The sequence below is a fragment of the Chrysoperla carnea genome, chromosome 2 (genome assembly GCF_905475395.1).
Source record: "Chrysoperla carnea chromosome 2, inChrCarn1.1, whole genome shotgun sequence".
Classification (NCBI taxonomy): Eukaryota; Metazoa; Arthropoda; class Insecta; order Neuroptera; family Chrysopidae; genus Chrysoperla; species Chrysoperla carnea.
Genome location: NC_058338.1, coordinates 39,773,302 through 39,788,915, shown reverse-complemented (window position 1 = coordinate 39,788,915; position 15,614 = coordinate 39,773,302). Strand labels below are relative to the sequence as shown.

The 15,614-nt window shown below is 28.9% G+C and overlaps 1 protein-coding gene across 1 annotated transcript in view; it reads right to left on the bottom strand.

Moving 5' to 3' along the window:
- The window catches only part of LOC123292687, a 186,872-nt gene that overhangs the window by 170,629 nt on the left and 629 nt on the right, over nt 1-15,614 (bottom strand). The window lies entirely within an intron of this gene.

Sequence of the window (15,614 nt, the reverse complement as noted above, 5' to 3'; positions counted from 1 at the left end):
AATTTTATTTCATAGTTTTTTTTTGTATGTTTCTTTATTGGCTATTTTTTAAAAAAAAAAAAAACTTTTTTTTTTATTTACATGAATATTTATTTTGAAACAAGTTCATATTTCATCAAAATTAATTCAAACGTTTGTAATTTTTACTTTGTTGAACTTTACTAATTTCTTTTTTTGTTTCGTTTCATTAATTTTTTTTTTGAGGAAATCGTATAAAAAAAAAAAAAAATGTCGTCGGACGACGAGGATTTTCTTGGTTTTCCAAAGCCTGTTAAAAACGAACAAGCCAACAACAAAAGAATACAAACGGATTTTAATATGCTCGACAAAGATGTTCAAGTATCAGTTCAACAGAAGGATAAGACAATACAATGTTTAATAGATCCGGTACCGTCAACGTCGTGTGAAACTATGCAAGCAACAAAATATATTCATGTGGATCATTTAACACACATTATTTCATCACTAAATACCAAGATAAGTAAAGAGAAATCTCAAGATTTTAAATTTAAATTTGAATCTCTTACAAATAACATTAAAATTTTAGATTTATTTGATACAAGTTCAATTATTAATTTTATTATTGAAACCAATAGTGTTGTTTCATTAAGTTTAGTTGATGAAAAGTCTCTTATTAAATTTTTAATTACAAAATGTAATTCTAATACAAAACACTTTTGGTCAAAGCAAATTTCAAATAATAAAACTTGGACTTATATTTCAAACATTTTATTATCTGAGTATATATCTCCTGCACAATTGCAAATTGCAATTGATAGATACATTAGAAGAAGACAACTTCCAAATGAAAAGTTTTCTGATTTCGTAACTGATATTTTGAAATACTCGCAAATACTAATGCCTAAAGAGGACATTAAAATAGTTATACAAATTATATTTGCCCATGTTAATCAGAAAACCTTTAATTTGATTAAATTGCTTCCAATTCCTGAAACTTTAGTTTCCTTAAATTCTTTTGTAAGAAATTTACAAGAAATAATAACAAGAGAAAATTCATTTAATAAATTTAACTTGTATCAAAATAGAAGACAAAATAGTGTTAATGATCAAAATTCTAGTTTGGTTAATATTGAACAAAATGTTCAAAATGTTAAGGATCTTAAGCCTGAAACTGCAGGTCAAAATGATAAAAAAGCTTCTGTTCAGATAGCAAAATCAAATTTAAATAAAAGTAAATCTATATTTTGTGTTTATTGCAAACGAACAGGACACAAAATTCAACAATGTGTTAAATTAGCCAATAGAGACACAACAAGTTCAAAAAACTTGAACCATGCCACACATTAAATTCTTCAATAAATGCATCTTCGATGCCCTTAATTTATGTTTCTGTGAACAATATTAAAATATTATCTCTTTTAGATTCGGGATCAACTATAAATGTGATTTCTAGAAAAATGTTTAGTAAATTAAAAATTAAGAAAGTTATTTATGAAGATGAAAAAATTACTGTTACATTACCGGGATCAAATTATGTAGCTATGAAGAAGAAGGTTACGTTACATGTCAAGATTAGTAATTTCAGCTGGAATTTAGAATTTTACTTAATGGAAAAATCCATTTTTGATATGATTATTGGAGCACCGTCTCTCAACAAATGTGGTATGATTTTAGATTTATGTAATAACAAAGTATTTTTTAATTCATTTAGAAATATTGAAATTCCTTTTGAAAAAAATTGCACACAATTTTTCGTTAATATTATTTGTGAATTACCACTAAATTTGTCAGAAAAGGATAAAGAATTTATGGATTCATTATATAAAAAGTATAAGTCAGTATTTTCTGAAATTCCTGGGAGAGCAAAAAATTATGAATATCATATTAAACTTAAAGATGATACACCAGTTTATAAAACTGCATATTTTTTACCAAAAGATAAATCTTTACTCTTAAAGCAACATTTGGATGAGCTTTTGAAATTAAATATTATAGTTCCTAGCCAGTCTAGTTATGCATCTCCCGTGTTTTTTGTTAAAAAACAGGATGGTTTTCGCATGGTAGCTGACTATAGGTTCGTTAATAAAAAAATTGTGTTTGATCCGATTTCAAATGTATCGATCAATCACGTATTTTCTAGTCTAGGAGGCGCAAAAGTGTTTTCTACCTTGGATATGTCAAAGAGCTACTACCAGTGTAGCTTGAGTAAAGAGAGCAGAGATATTACTGCTATTAATACGCAATGGGGACAATTTTCTTTTGTTTGTTGTCCGTTTGGACTTAATATTAGTTCTCAATGCTTATATCGTTTTCTAATTAAAGAATTTAACGATTTGTTGAATGTGTGTATCTTAATTTATTACGATGATATTATAGTTTTTTCAAGCTCTATTGATGATCATAAAATTCATTTAAACCAGGTATTAAGTAGATTTAAAAAACTTAATTTAACTTTAAATCCAAATAAAAATAAATTTTTTATGGCACGTCTGAAAATTCTTGGCCATATTATATCATCAGAAGGTAGACGTCCTAATCCTGACAAAATTAGTGCTATTTGTGACATGCCAATTCCAAAAAATATAAAGGAATTGCAAAAATTTATCGGAATGGCAGCGTTTTTTGCTCGCTATATTGAGCATTTTAGTTCTATTGTTGCACCGTTGAATGAATTAAAAAAGAAAAATGTTCAATTTAAAATAACTGATGTACATGTCGAAGCTATTTCTAAATTAAAAAGAGCTTTAACATCTGCACCAATTTTGAAATTTCCTATTTTTGACGATAAATATCCCTTTGTTGTGAGAACGGATGCGTCATCTGTTGGCCTAGGAGCCGTTTTATTACAAAATATTAATGGGAATTTACACCCAATTGAATATTGTTCTAGAAAATTAAATCCCGCTGAAATGAGATATTCCGCTTATGAGTTAGAGCTTTTAGCTGTAATTTTTTCATTAAATACTTTTAGTGACTACCTTGTCGATAGACATTTTTTCTTAGAAACCGATAACAATGCTTTAGTGTATCTTTTTAATTCACCACAAAAATTTAACAAACTTTCGAGATGGATTTTGACACTGTCAAAATTCAATTTTACACCGAAGCATATTAAGGGCATAGATAATACTGCAGCAGATTGTTTATCTAGATTGTTTTCGAATGGTAATTTCTCTACAAATAATTTTTTATTAAAAAATGATAATGGTAGTAATTATTCGGGTGAAGATCCATCTTTAGTTGACAATAATAAATTGGTCAAGGATGAATCTTTACAAAACGACCCGGTTTTTCTATTAAATACTTTAGTTACTGAACCTCAGGGTTTTCTTTCAATTAAGCTTGCACAAGAGAATTGTAATCAGTGTAAATTCATAATGGATCAATTAAAAAATGGCCATAATGTTAATAACTTTTCACTTAAAGACGGTCTTTTGCTGCGCGAAGTTGGACGAAATAAATTGAAACGAATAGTTCTACCAGATTCAATGCTTGAATATGTCATTAAATATTATCATAATTCTTTATATGGTCAGCATGGTGCTGTAACTAAAACTTATAGAGAAATTGCCAAAAGATTTTATCATAATTTATTATATAAAAAAGTTGTAGAATTTATTAAAAATTGTACAGTTTGTCAACAATTTAAACCTTATAATAAAAATACCAATGTGCACACAAAGTCAACGGTTCCCACTGGTATTTGGGATAAGCTTTACATAGACTTTATCGGTCCTTTAATTCCATCTTTGGATGGTGGAATGAAATATATTTTAGTTATTCTTGATTCATTTAGTAAATTTGCTATTACATACTCTACACGTAGGGCAACGGCGGAAGTGGTTATTAAATTTCTTCATAAAACTTTTATGCAATTTGGTTACCCTGCATGTGTTGTTAGTGATAATGCCAAATGTTTTGTGGCTCAAAAATACAAAAATTTTTTATTCAATCATGGTGTTAGAGCAGCTTATATTTCAAGCTATCACGCATGTGCTAATATGTCAGAGAGATTAAATAGAAATTTAAAAATTAATATGGCATGTATTATAAAGCAATATGCCTTGGAGCATAAAGCTTGGACTAAAGTTTTACCATATTTTACTTTTCAATATAACAATAGTTACCATACTTCTATTGGAACTTCTCCAGTCGAAATTTTTTTTAAACGACGTTTAAATAACACCTTGGATTTAGGGCTAGAAACTTATAATTATTTTACGGCAGATAAACCACCAACACATGAAGAGGTTAAACAAGCATTAGTTAAAATGAATCAAATTATAAATAAACGTAAAGGTAATACTGTAGATGTTAAATACAGGGTGGATCAGATAGTCTGTGTAAAACTTCCTAAGTATCGTGCGACCTTTGATACTGACAGTAAATTTCAACCTAGATATTCAGGTCCAAAAAGAATTTTACGTTTTACTGGACCAGTGTCGGTCGAGCTTTTTGACGAGAATGATAATACTTTATCTCGTGTGCATGTTAGTCATCTGAAGCCCTATCAACCACAAATAGTGCAAAATTAATTTTTTTTTTTCTCTCTTCTCTCTCCGCTTTATTCTCTTTTTCTTTATTCTTCGAATTTTTTTAGGGCGGGGGAGTGTTACAAATTGTTGGCAAACTAATTATAATTAATTAATTAGTAATAAATTATGCAACAATAATGTAAAATATCAAACTTTAAATCTGTCTGTGACGGTGCATACTGAATTGAAAAGTTTACTCTGTCGGTGACTGTACTTTATTTTTTTCAACTTTGTTATTTATTTTTTTGCAACTGTTAGTTCTAAAAATTGTCACCAGTCACCCGAACAGAGCTCAGTGCAATTTGATTTAAAATCACTCTCTTTAAATTTTAAGCGTCATAAGGAAAACATCTTGGAATAATTAATTTAATTTATTTATTCCAAGATGGATACTCTTTTTTTTTAACACACCTTTAGTGTGTGGCAATAATTAAATTATTTAATTTTTATAATTCATTTAATTAATTCTTATCAAGAATTTATATTTTTGAATACGACAGTTTAAACATATATTTTTGTTAAATGTCGTTTATTGAAAACACACAATTATACAGAGTGTAAAAGTGACATTCTGTAATAATTTAAAAATTGTGTAACTTTATATTATTTTCCTTTGTATGTTTTTTGTGGCGTTTAGAATTTTATTTGTGAGCACAATTCCTTATAAAATTTAATTTTATGGAATTGTATTCACAGTGATCACAAACTACATACAGGTAACATTTTATTATATATTTAGATATGTTAATTTTTTTCTAAAGTTATATCGAAAGATGTTTTTTTCAAAAACTTCGTATTTTGGCTTTGAATTCAACATGTGAAATTTCATGTAAGTTTCAAGTTCAATTACGTTATGTAAAACATTTTATATTTTTTGAATTAATGAAATAAACAAACTTTATATTTTTTTTATTTTAAACGTAGACTTTTTTTTATTTGTATTGTTAATACTTTTCTGGGGGGTAATCGCCTTCGGCGTTATCTTTGGGCCTAGCACGCAGTTTGATCTGTTTCGGTTTTATTTTCAGACCGGGATGTTTCCCTTTAGTGACACTCTTTAATATTTCTTTTTTTTGATTTGGTAAATATTAATCCGAGTGTTCTGGGGGTTGCGAGGAATTTTGGGCTGAGGCTTACTTCTTGTTCTCGACGCAAGTCGAGAAACAATTAAGTATTTAAATTTAGGGAAGAGAAAAAATACGCTTCTTTTTTTTTTCAATTTCCTCACCAAAACATTAATTCCCGCAACAATTTGTTATTGTCCTAGGTAACGTACGTGAATAAATGTCTGAATGGTTTTCATACAAAGTTCTTTCTATAATAAACTAGAGTAGAAAACAAGAGAAATTTACAAAGTATAAAACAAAACATCGGCCCAATCTATTTACCAATTTTCAATCTCCTAGCTTAGTTTTTGAAAAACTATACTTATATTTAAAATCATTAAAACGACAAAAAAACATATTTTTTCGACTTAAACAAAAAGAAACCAGTGAAGCTGGGAAGAAAGCACTCATACATAACACAAGCTTGACACAATCAACCTTCATACCGATTTTCAAAAGTCTAGCTCAGTTTAGTGTTACTGACCTTCACAGCCATAAAAACTTAGAAAAAAGTAATATCTCCCCTGGGAATTCCTTCCCACCTGATATTGAACCGCCTAGTTACCGTTACTGCATATATAATTACAGCTCATTTGAACAAAAGTAATAGTGTTCTGGTGGTCATGGAATTAATTGATAACACATCACCATGCGTCCTAGTAAAACCTTCGGTACAGAGCATCAGTCTATATTTTCGGAGAAACAATGTTGAATTAATCATATCGAATATATATATATCCATTTACTCCTATACAATTCTCCCATTTATCACCTTATCTTTTTGTACGACACTTAACTTCGCAATTACTAACTGTAACAGGCACAATACCAAATTAGACATTGAATGATTAATGAATAACCGAAAGAAAATATCTTAAGCCGCTTGCTTTAACAAGTTAGAAGAGGAAAATCACCAAATTGATTTTGTTGTTCATCTTGGAGGCGTTTAATGTATATCGATACCGACAAAATGAAAATGATCCAAAAAATTTGAAATTTTATTTATCGATTATTCATCCTTCTAGACGTCTTTAGGAGAAATTGACTTTCATAGTCAGTCCTTTCACCAAAAAAAAGTTTTTCATTTTAATGCACAATTCTTAATTTTGGTATGATTTTAAAACATGAGGGGAATAATGATAAAAAATTTTATGTAAATGGTAAAACATTTTTTAAAGCATTAATTAACTAAAAACGCGACATTTATTACGACTTCTCCATCATATATTTCCATGTAAAAAAGGCTCATTATAATAAAAATTTATCGACAGCCTTACACAGAGTCGACTTGAAATTTATACCGATGGCGCATTAAATAATCATTAATTGGCATACAAAATTTCAGTTTATTGGTAACACTTTCGTTTTGGTACCGAAACACTTTAAACTCTAATATCAGGATTAATAAAGTATAATAATTCCACATAAATAAGTTGTAAAAAATATCCAACAAAAATCTATACTTTTTTTGTTTATCTATGGTTCTTTTTTAAATTTTTTTTTTTTAAAGTATACACAACAATCTTAAAATTCAATTTCAATTTCAAAATATCAAATTTTTACTTTATGCAAAAATATATATGCGATACTAAAGAAATAATAGATAGATATATAGAATTTTATGAAAATTCAATTTAAAAAAAAAAAGCTTTGTTATACTCAAAGCTTTAGAAAGAATTGGGTCAATCCAAATCTAAAGGTCAAATTCTGGCAAATGTAATAAATTTTATATAATACAAAATTTGTGCATATTGCTATTTGAAGACTTTTGCTTCAATATGATACCTAGTAGGATGTCAGCTCCGAACAAAATAGAAGGATAACGGTTTTACTATACTTAAAGAAATTGAGAAATTTAAAATATAATTATCTAGAAAAATTTCTCGGTTTCCTGACAATATTCTATGTTTATAGGATTCGAAATTCCCAATAAAAATGGTTCGTTTGTGAAATATGCAAATTAAATATTCATCCTGACTTAAGTAAGGCTTGAATGCAAAAATAAAAAAATTAATGGGAAAGATAGTGGATATTGATTATTGGCAACTGTCATCCGGAAGTAAAGTTTGGTTAGCCATCTATTATATTTACAAATCCGATTTTAATGTTATTCATAAAATAAGCCAATGAAATAGTTTATAATTTAAGCATCATCGCAGAGGACGTCAAACTTATATTCTGGTCATATGGAACATTTTAATTTTAAATATGAATATTTTTAAAATTAATGCTCCAAAAACTTATTTCTATTATTTTAATTATTTCAAATTTAGTGTATTATTGTTCCATTTTTCTTCCCAACAACCTTAAAATAAGGGAATTAATTAAGTTGTTTCCATCCAAATACAGACCATATAGACTATATCCAATGTTTACTATTAAATCTTTATCATCTGTTTAAATGATTATATATGCGAAACGTTAATACATTACCATTGATATTGTGAGTTAATTGGTTAACCAGATATTACTAATGATTAACCTATATGTTATACTGAGTGGGGCAGAAAAGTGTGCGATTTTAAAACGCACTGTTAAATAATTTCTCCATCAATTATAATTAATTAATTAATAACTAATCTTTTACCATCCAAAAATGCCTACATTATAAAAAATATAACTGAGTTCAAAATCATAACTCTAGTAAGAGGACGTCTATTCAGGCGTACACATTGTTCAAGACGACCAATAATTCAGCACTGTCCGCGGGATTCGAACCATAATTATTTCAGTGCTTCAACTATTGGTGGTCAAATATCCTGGTACAGTTTCTGTCTTTTCTAATAATTTTCTTTTTTTGGGAAACACGCGAGATAACGTCGCAAATTATTAGTACCGGCTAATCTATATCTTATATTATTGATGTTGAGTTAGCAATACGTCTTTATGTCTTTTTAGATCTAAAAAATTACAATTTCGAAAATTTACTAGGGTTTTTTACAGTGTTTTATAAGTCACACACTTCTTTGCTCCATTATCTACCTATATATGCTTTTGTATAATAATCTACTGGAACTAAATAAGATAATAATCTACTGGGACTTAATCAGATAAGGAATGGAAATTGTGGTCACAAATAATGGAAAAGAACACATTAATTTGCAGGTGATTGTGTTATGTTAATAACAAATCTGCAATAAGTGCATAACAGTTTTTTCTATCTGTTATCATCATATTTTAGACTCAGCACCACGTTTTTCTTCATTTGCATTTATACTTTCGACATTTCTCTGCATTTACTTTTCACATAAAATTTATTTTAAGTTATTTGAATTTGTTTAATGCAAATCTGTTATCTGATTTTTTAATAAAATTGTGCATTTGTTGATCATACTCAAGACTTGGTCCATTACATCAAAATCAAAACATGATACTGTACATGAAAATGCATGTACCTAAGAGGTAGTTGTCGGCTCTAGATTGAAATTGAAGTTGCTCAGCAAAGCGGGTAGTTCACAGCTAGTAACAAACAGTCAATTAATTATTGTGGTTTCGTTAATTGTAAATGGATACGAATATATATTTTAAACTTACAGTCTCCAACTTTGATACCCTAACCTGTGTTTTACTAGACTATTCCAAGGTCATAATCATCTATCATCACACAATTTTCAATATTGTCCTTCTGGCTTGTATACAGGGTGTTCTGTTATTGATATCAGAAAATTATACTACTTAATTAAGAAATAAATTTCGATTTTTGCCCCAATTTCCTAGATCAGTTTTTTGTATTTTATAAATACGTATTTCGAATACCAAGTAGTCATCATCAGTAACAATTAGCTAGCCGTGATTACTCTTATTATGAATGTTACTCTTTGCTAGTTTGGTGGACTTTCAGTATGTAATATGGTGACGGACTGCACAATGATACTTTCGTGTACCTACAATTTATACTGTTCACTTTATCTGCCAAATTGTAGTATCAGTGCCTATTCAAATAGGCTTGCGCCAAGTATCCTTGTCCAAATCGACTCCTTTTAGTCCAAGGTTTACAAAAAGTACACCTGTATAGTCACAATTTTAGTGATTGGTCATTCATTTTAGTTTTTCAGGGGGTTTGTCTGTGGAACATTGGTAGCCTAAAAAGTCAATGATATGCTAGTTGAAACAACACAACAACACCTGTAGAACTCCCCGTACTAAAAAATATAAACCTTTGTCAACGATACTATGGTACACAAAAATGTCAGCGACACTACTAAGTAAATACAACTAAGCATACAAACAACAATGTTTGCCAAACCACCTTTGAAAATAGATACCTTTGTTTGCTCGCATGTTGGTTTTCTATATAGTCGCGAAAACAAAGCACTAAAAATGGTGAGAAGTCGAAAAATTTGAACAGTAAGACGGATTTGAATGCGGTTTTGAGCATTCGATTCGTTAGAGCATCAGGAAACTTTGTGTCCTAAATTGATTTATAAGAAATTAAAAACTTACATAAATAATATGCATTTTATAATTGCATTTTAAATTTAGGAACTATAAATACCAAATTCACAATTCGGGTAATAGTGATGAAAATGACTCCAAACTCGTTACATGGGAGTTTTTGAGGTCGCTGAACACGAATATTGTGACAGAATTGACTATAAATACCAAATTCACAATTCGGTTAATACTGATGAAAATGACTCCAAACTCGTTACATGATAGTTTTTTGGGTTGCTGAACACGAGCATTGTGAGTTGTATCTTTTTTTTGGAGTTTTCGGGAAATTTTTTATATAATCAGCTTTGAGTTTAAAATTATATTGAGTATTTTTTTACTTATAAGCACCCTCCCATAAAGGGATCATCTTGTTACAAGGAATAGTTATATTTATACGAACAATTTTTGCCTAATCTATTCGATTTACGAAAAAAACTTTTCAAACAAAACTAGCTTTTTCTAAATGGAACTTCTAATTTAAAGTAATATTATCATATCTTTTACGGGATATGAGACTGAGTTAGCTTTTAGATTATCCTGGATATCAAGGAAAAATTCATTATGTCTAGGATGCCCCCCCATTGAATCCAATATCTTTTGTGTGAAATTTGTTTTTTATATTTCAGTTTCCATACAACATTTGTTCACTTATGGATGAAAATGATCCATCTTGTATTGTAGAAGATATATTATATATTCAATATATTATTACTATAACTGACTGACTGCCATCTTATGTAAATTCTATTATTAAATTGGTCTTCAATAGAAGAGAAATAAAATAATAATAAGATTGAATGAATACAAACCTTACATTATATGTACATTCAGCATAGAATAAAAAAGACGGTGATACACTTGCTGCATAGTAGTGAAAAAACATTTATTGCTACAGAACTTCTACAAAATATTGTTAAAAAAATATCAAATCCTTAACAAAGTTGAACGATGTATTTGCTACATATAGTTTTGTCCACAAAATTATCGTTTTTATACCGTTTATATATGAAATATACATAGTATATTAAGTTTAGTCCAAAATTTGGAACGCTTAAAAATATTAATGCTACGAAAAAAAATTTGGCATAGGTGTTCATAGAATCATTTTATTAGTCCATTTTCGGTTGTCCAGGACGCACAGCGCACTCAGGACGTAAAAATTGAGGTCGAGTTCACCATTTCAATGTGGCTTTGTCTGATATTAATTATTAGAGGAGTTAATAAAAATGTTCTAGGAACACATTTGAAATTTATAAATCGAAGAACAGTACACTTCCAACTCTTTTTTCAGTTATTTTTAAATATTAGTTTCCGTGGGAATTTAGGGACTTTCAGTATGTGTAAACAGTCTTGGATATAAATCAATGATCTGTCAAAACTTTAAGTCATTCCATCGATTACTTTTCGATTTTTGCGGCCAAAAACACACGGAAAGAAACTTTTACATATAAAATATAAAATGTATATAAAAATAATAATAAAAAATAAATAGGCAACAGCACACAATGTTCTCAAACGGTGTCCCATCCAAGTTCTGTCTGTGTTAGTAGGCTTCAGTGCTCTGTCTTGAACGGATTTTCTCTACGTGGTATCTATGCTACGTGATATTATGTCGCTTTTGTCGTGAGGATAACCACCAAACTAGAGTTTTAAGCACCTACTAAAAATTATTACAATAAAATCGTTCAAGGCGACTTAAGAAATTGCACTTGAAAAACAGCAGCAACTTTTTCCTCATCACGGATATTTTCAGCACATGTAACTGTGAATCAAGGATCCTATACATACTTTTTGTCGAAGTAGATATCAGCAATGCTCATTAAGAGCTTCAACTTTATGGTTCTCATTCTAAGTTTTTCTTAATTTGTCTGAGTGACATATATTTCTTTTATGAAAAATATTTTCCTATACGTTTAGTCATTTCGAATTCAAGACAAAATTTAATAAGCAGAGACTGCCACATTATATTGATAAAATCACCCTATAAATAAGTTGATAAACATAAATAACTTAATAAAATAAGATGTTTTAAGTTTTATACAAAGTTTTTTTACCAACTTCTTTTCTAAAGAATATAAATCATTATCCGGTAATAAAAAAATTTCAATTCAAATCACTCTTTTTTGACTTTCAATCATAGAGATTTTTCCAATGCCAATCATTATTTTTTTATGTTTGTATAAAGTAGGGTGAGGTACACGTATGTACGTTCTACAAAACGATGATAATAAAGTATACATGTATACAAATTACACTCCTTTCTTTCTTTTTAAATTTACGTTTTTTGAATGAATTTATTAACTTACAGAACTTTAATTTTCTTCGATTCAAACTTGTGATTTTCTCTATATATTTTTATTAGGTACATTAAACAGATGAGACTCGTTGAAAAACCTTGGAGCATTGAAATTTATTTAACATTCAGTGTAAACAATAATTTAATACTATTATAGAAATTGTTTAGAAACTTTCGGACATAACAGATAAAACAACACCATACTTTGCATATTTTCTGGCAAAAATTTTCTTTGTTCTTAGGTTTCTTTCGTTTCCTTTTAGTAGATAAGTTCAAGTTATAATTTATTGTGTCTTTCACTCCTTTAATATTATCAGATGGAGTTGGCAGAAAACTATAGACCAACAACTCGAAGCTACATTTCAATTGTCAATCGTTAATATTTCATGGTTTAGGAGAATTTCTTCTATATTTGATTGAAACTTGTTCCCTGTGAATCGATTACCACAGCGTCTATTTATCCGTTATTTGCAATAATGGAAACAGGAATGAAAAAAAGAATTTCAATATTTGAATTATTTATATATTTTTGGGCCCTTCTGTACTATCAATATTTCATGTTCGATAAAAATTTGTTCAACCGCTTAGAGATAATTAGATTTTTTATTGTAAGTGGTAGCGTAAATCGATAAATTTGTTGTTTAATTCATAAAACTAAATGTATTAAGAAATAAATAAATAAACCTATATGTGTTTTTTTGGAGCATGATAGTTCCCAAAAAAGACTTCATGAATTTTGCTTAGTACGGATGATTTCTAAACTTTGATTTATGAAATCCAACCGAGTAAATTTTTTTGCATTTTAATGTAGTAATATTTTGTCTGAAGGCTTTTTTAAATATGATAAATTTAACTGTGTGGAAATAGGAATAATATGATTGGTAGGGGTAATTTACTCAATCTATGCTGGATAGCTATTGTTCATGCATGATATATGTGAGAATTTAATCGAAATTTGTATGGTCAAACGCATGTAACAGGACCAATTGATGTATGGTAATTGACAATTAACATAACGGAAATCGTATAATTTATATATGTAATAGTTATAGTTATTATATTTGATAAAACATATATTCCGCTCATAATTAAGCTTCACATATTGATATATCTAACATATATGTATACAAAGTAGTCTTTAAGAGGCTTAAATATCCGCATTATAAAATTTCTACAAAATACGGGTGCCAATTCGAATACCACACTAAGACGTCATCGCATTTTTGAATAATTTCTGTATCGAGAATTTTTGTATAGGGTGCTTCATTTTTTATGTCGGTATGTAAACATTGAATATTTATGTCGGTACTAGCTTGATATACGCCCATAACACTCGAAGGGATTGTTTTACGCAGCTAAGAGATATGCACAGTTTTCTATTTTTTTAATATTGTAAAGTAGCCATAATTCATTGAGTATATCAGAAAAGGTAGCTATGAATTGTGACATTTACTTTTTTAAATTTTTACAGCAATCTTTAATTTATGGTTCAAAATGATGATCACAACAATCTTTTTTATTTATAGCTCATGTGTTATTCTGATGTATGAGCTATATTGTTGTACAGTTTCATTAAAAACCATTCGCTAGTTTTTACGTGAAAGCGAAACAAACAAACAAACAAACATCCTTACTTTCACATTTATATGTCGGTATGTAAACATTGATCGATGGTTATACCAAAAAGTATAAGATAGAGGAAAGACTATCATTACCGGCAATGTTAAGAAGAATATACGAGTTTTAACGCCTCTAGTGATTGAGTCCGCTCATAAACGATATTCACTCCATAGTTTTGTTTAAAACAAATGATTTTAGATAAGCGAAGTTTCGATCTAAGGATCCCTGGATTATGAGCTCAGCACGCTTCGACTACGTCATTCTACTCTCTGTAATAATTTCGTCATAACATGTACTGATTCTGCTATAAATTAACACGACCCAAATATCAGATGACATTCGTGTATACACGACTCTTTCTCTGTTATGCTCATTGGGTTGTACTGTATATAAAGTAAATGTAAGAAGGTAAGAAGTAATTTTAAATGAATTTACTGTCACACAGATATGGAAGAAAATTAATTTTGGTATATTTATTAGTATAAAGAAGCGAGTGAGTTGAGGGTATGTTATTACTCACTTTCTTACTTTACTCTGTATTACAATATTTATTGAATGTTATTGTTTTATTCATAGTATCTTAATGTGTATATATGTATTATAAAATGAATTATTTTGTAATTAATATTTCAAAACATTATTAATAATAGTTGATAAAAACTTTGTTTGTTGTTGTCTCATTTTATCATATATTCAAAAACATATTTCTCAAATACCTATACAAGCTTTTATCTACAAGATTAACCTTCGAAAAATTAAATCTATAACAGTAAATACAGCTACTTAAAAAAAAGATATAGAAGTGAATCGGACGTTCGCAATCTCAAAATTACCAAGCCTCTAGCACGATTTAAAGAGGCTGTGGAAGTGTGCTTGGCCATAATGGTGGTATGCAAAGAGAAAGTGGAGCTCGGTACCTACTCCCAAAAGTCACCACCTTTACAATAACCTAGTCTACATTTTTCTCCCCTAGGTCGTAGTTTCGAAAAGCTGCACAGATGTGCACAGCCATTTCAAGGACGTTTTTTCTTAGAAGAATGCTGAAACGGGTCCCCACTTTTAACATACCGCAAAGAAAGCGTTTCTACCTACTAATTTCAACTCTTATAAGAGAGATACGGAAACAAATACCGGGTAAATCAAAATAAATGGTCAATATTCAAGGAGGCAATAGGCTAAGATTCTTCGGAGCTACAGATATCTCAACTTTGATAATTCTTTTCTCTAAATCAAACAGTTTTTAAGAAGAGATTTAAAAACATTAGAAATAAAGCAAAACTTTAAATTCCAAAAATGTTAAATTACAACAACTTTTGTTCGAAAAATTGTTTTGGAAGTACTTTTTGAATGTGCAAAAAATGGTTTAACTAAAAACAACTGACAATGTTATATTTAAAATATATATAGGTACTAAGTTAACATTTAAAAAATTGGCTAATCCTAATGGTAATATGCTGTTTATTATTATAGATAAACTTTGATAAATAGCCAATGTTTAACATCAAAAACTGTGTCAAACATCGGATTATGTCAATTTTAATATTCATTTGAATAGTTTACGTGTCAAAAGTATAGGATAATTTTAAATACATAAAACTTTCCAATAATTCATTCAGTTGTATCTTCGGGAAAGCTCTATGCTGGAGAGCTTTCCCAAATGTC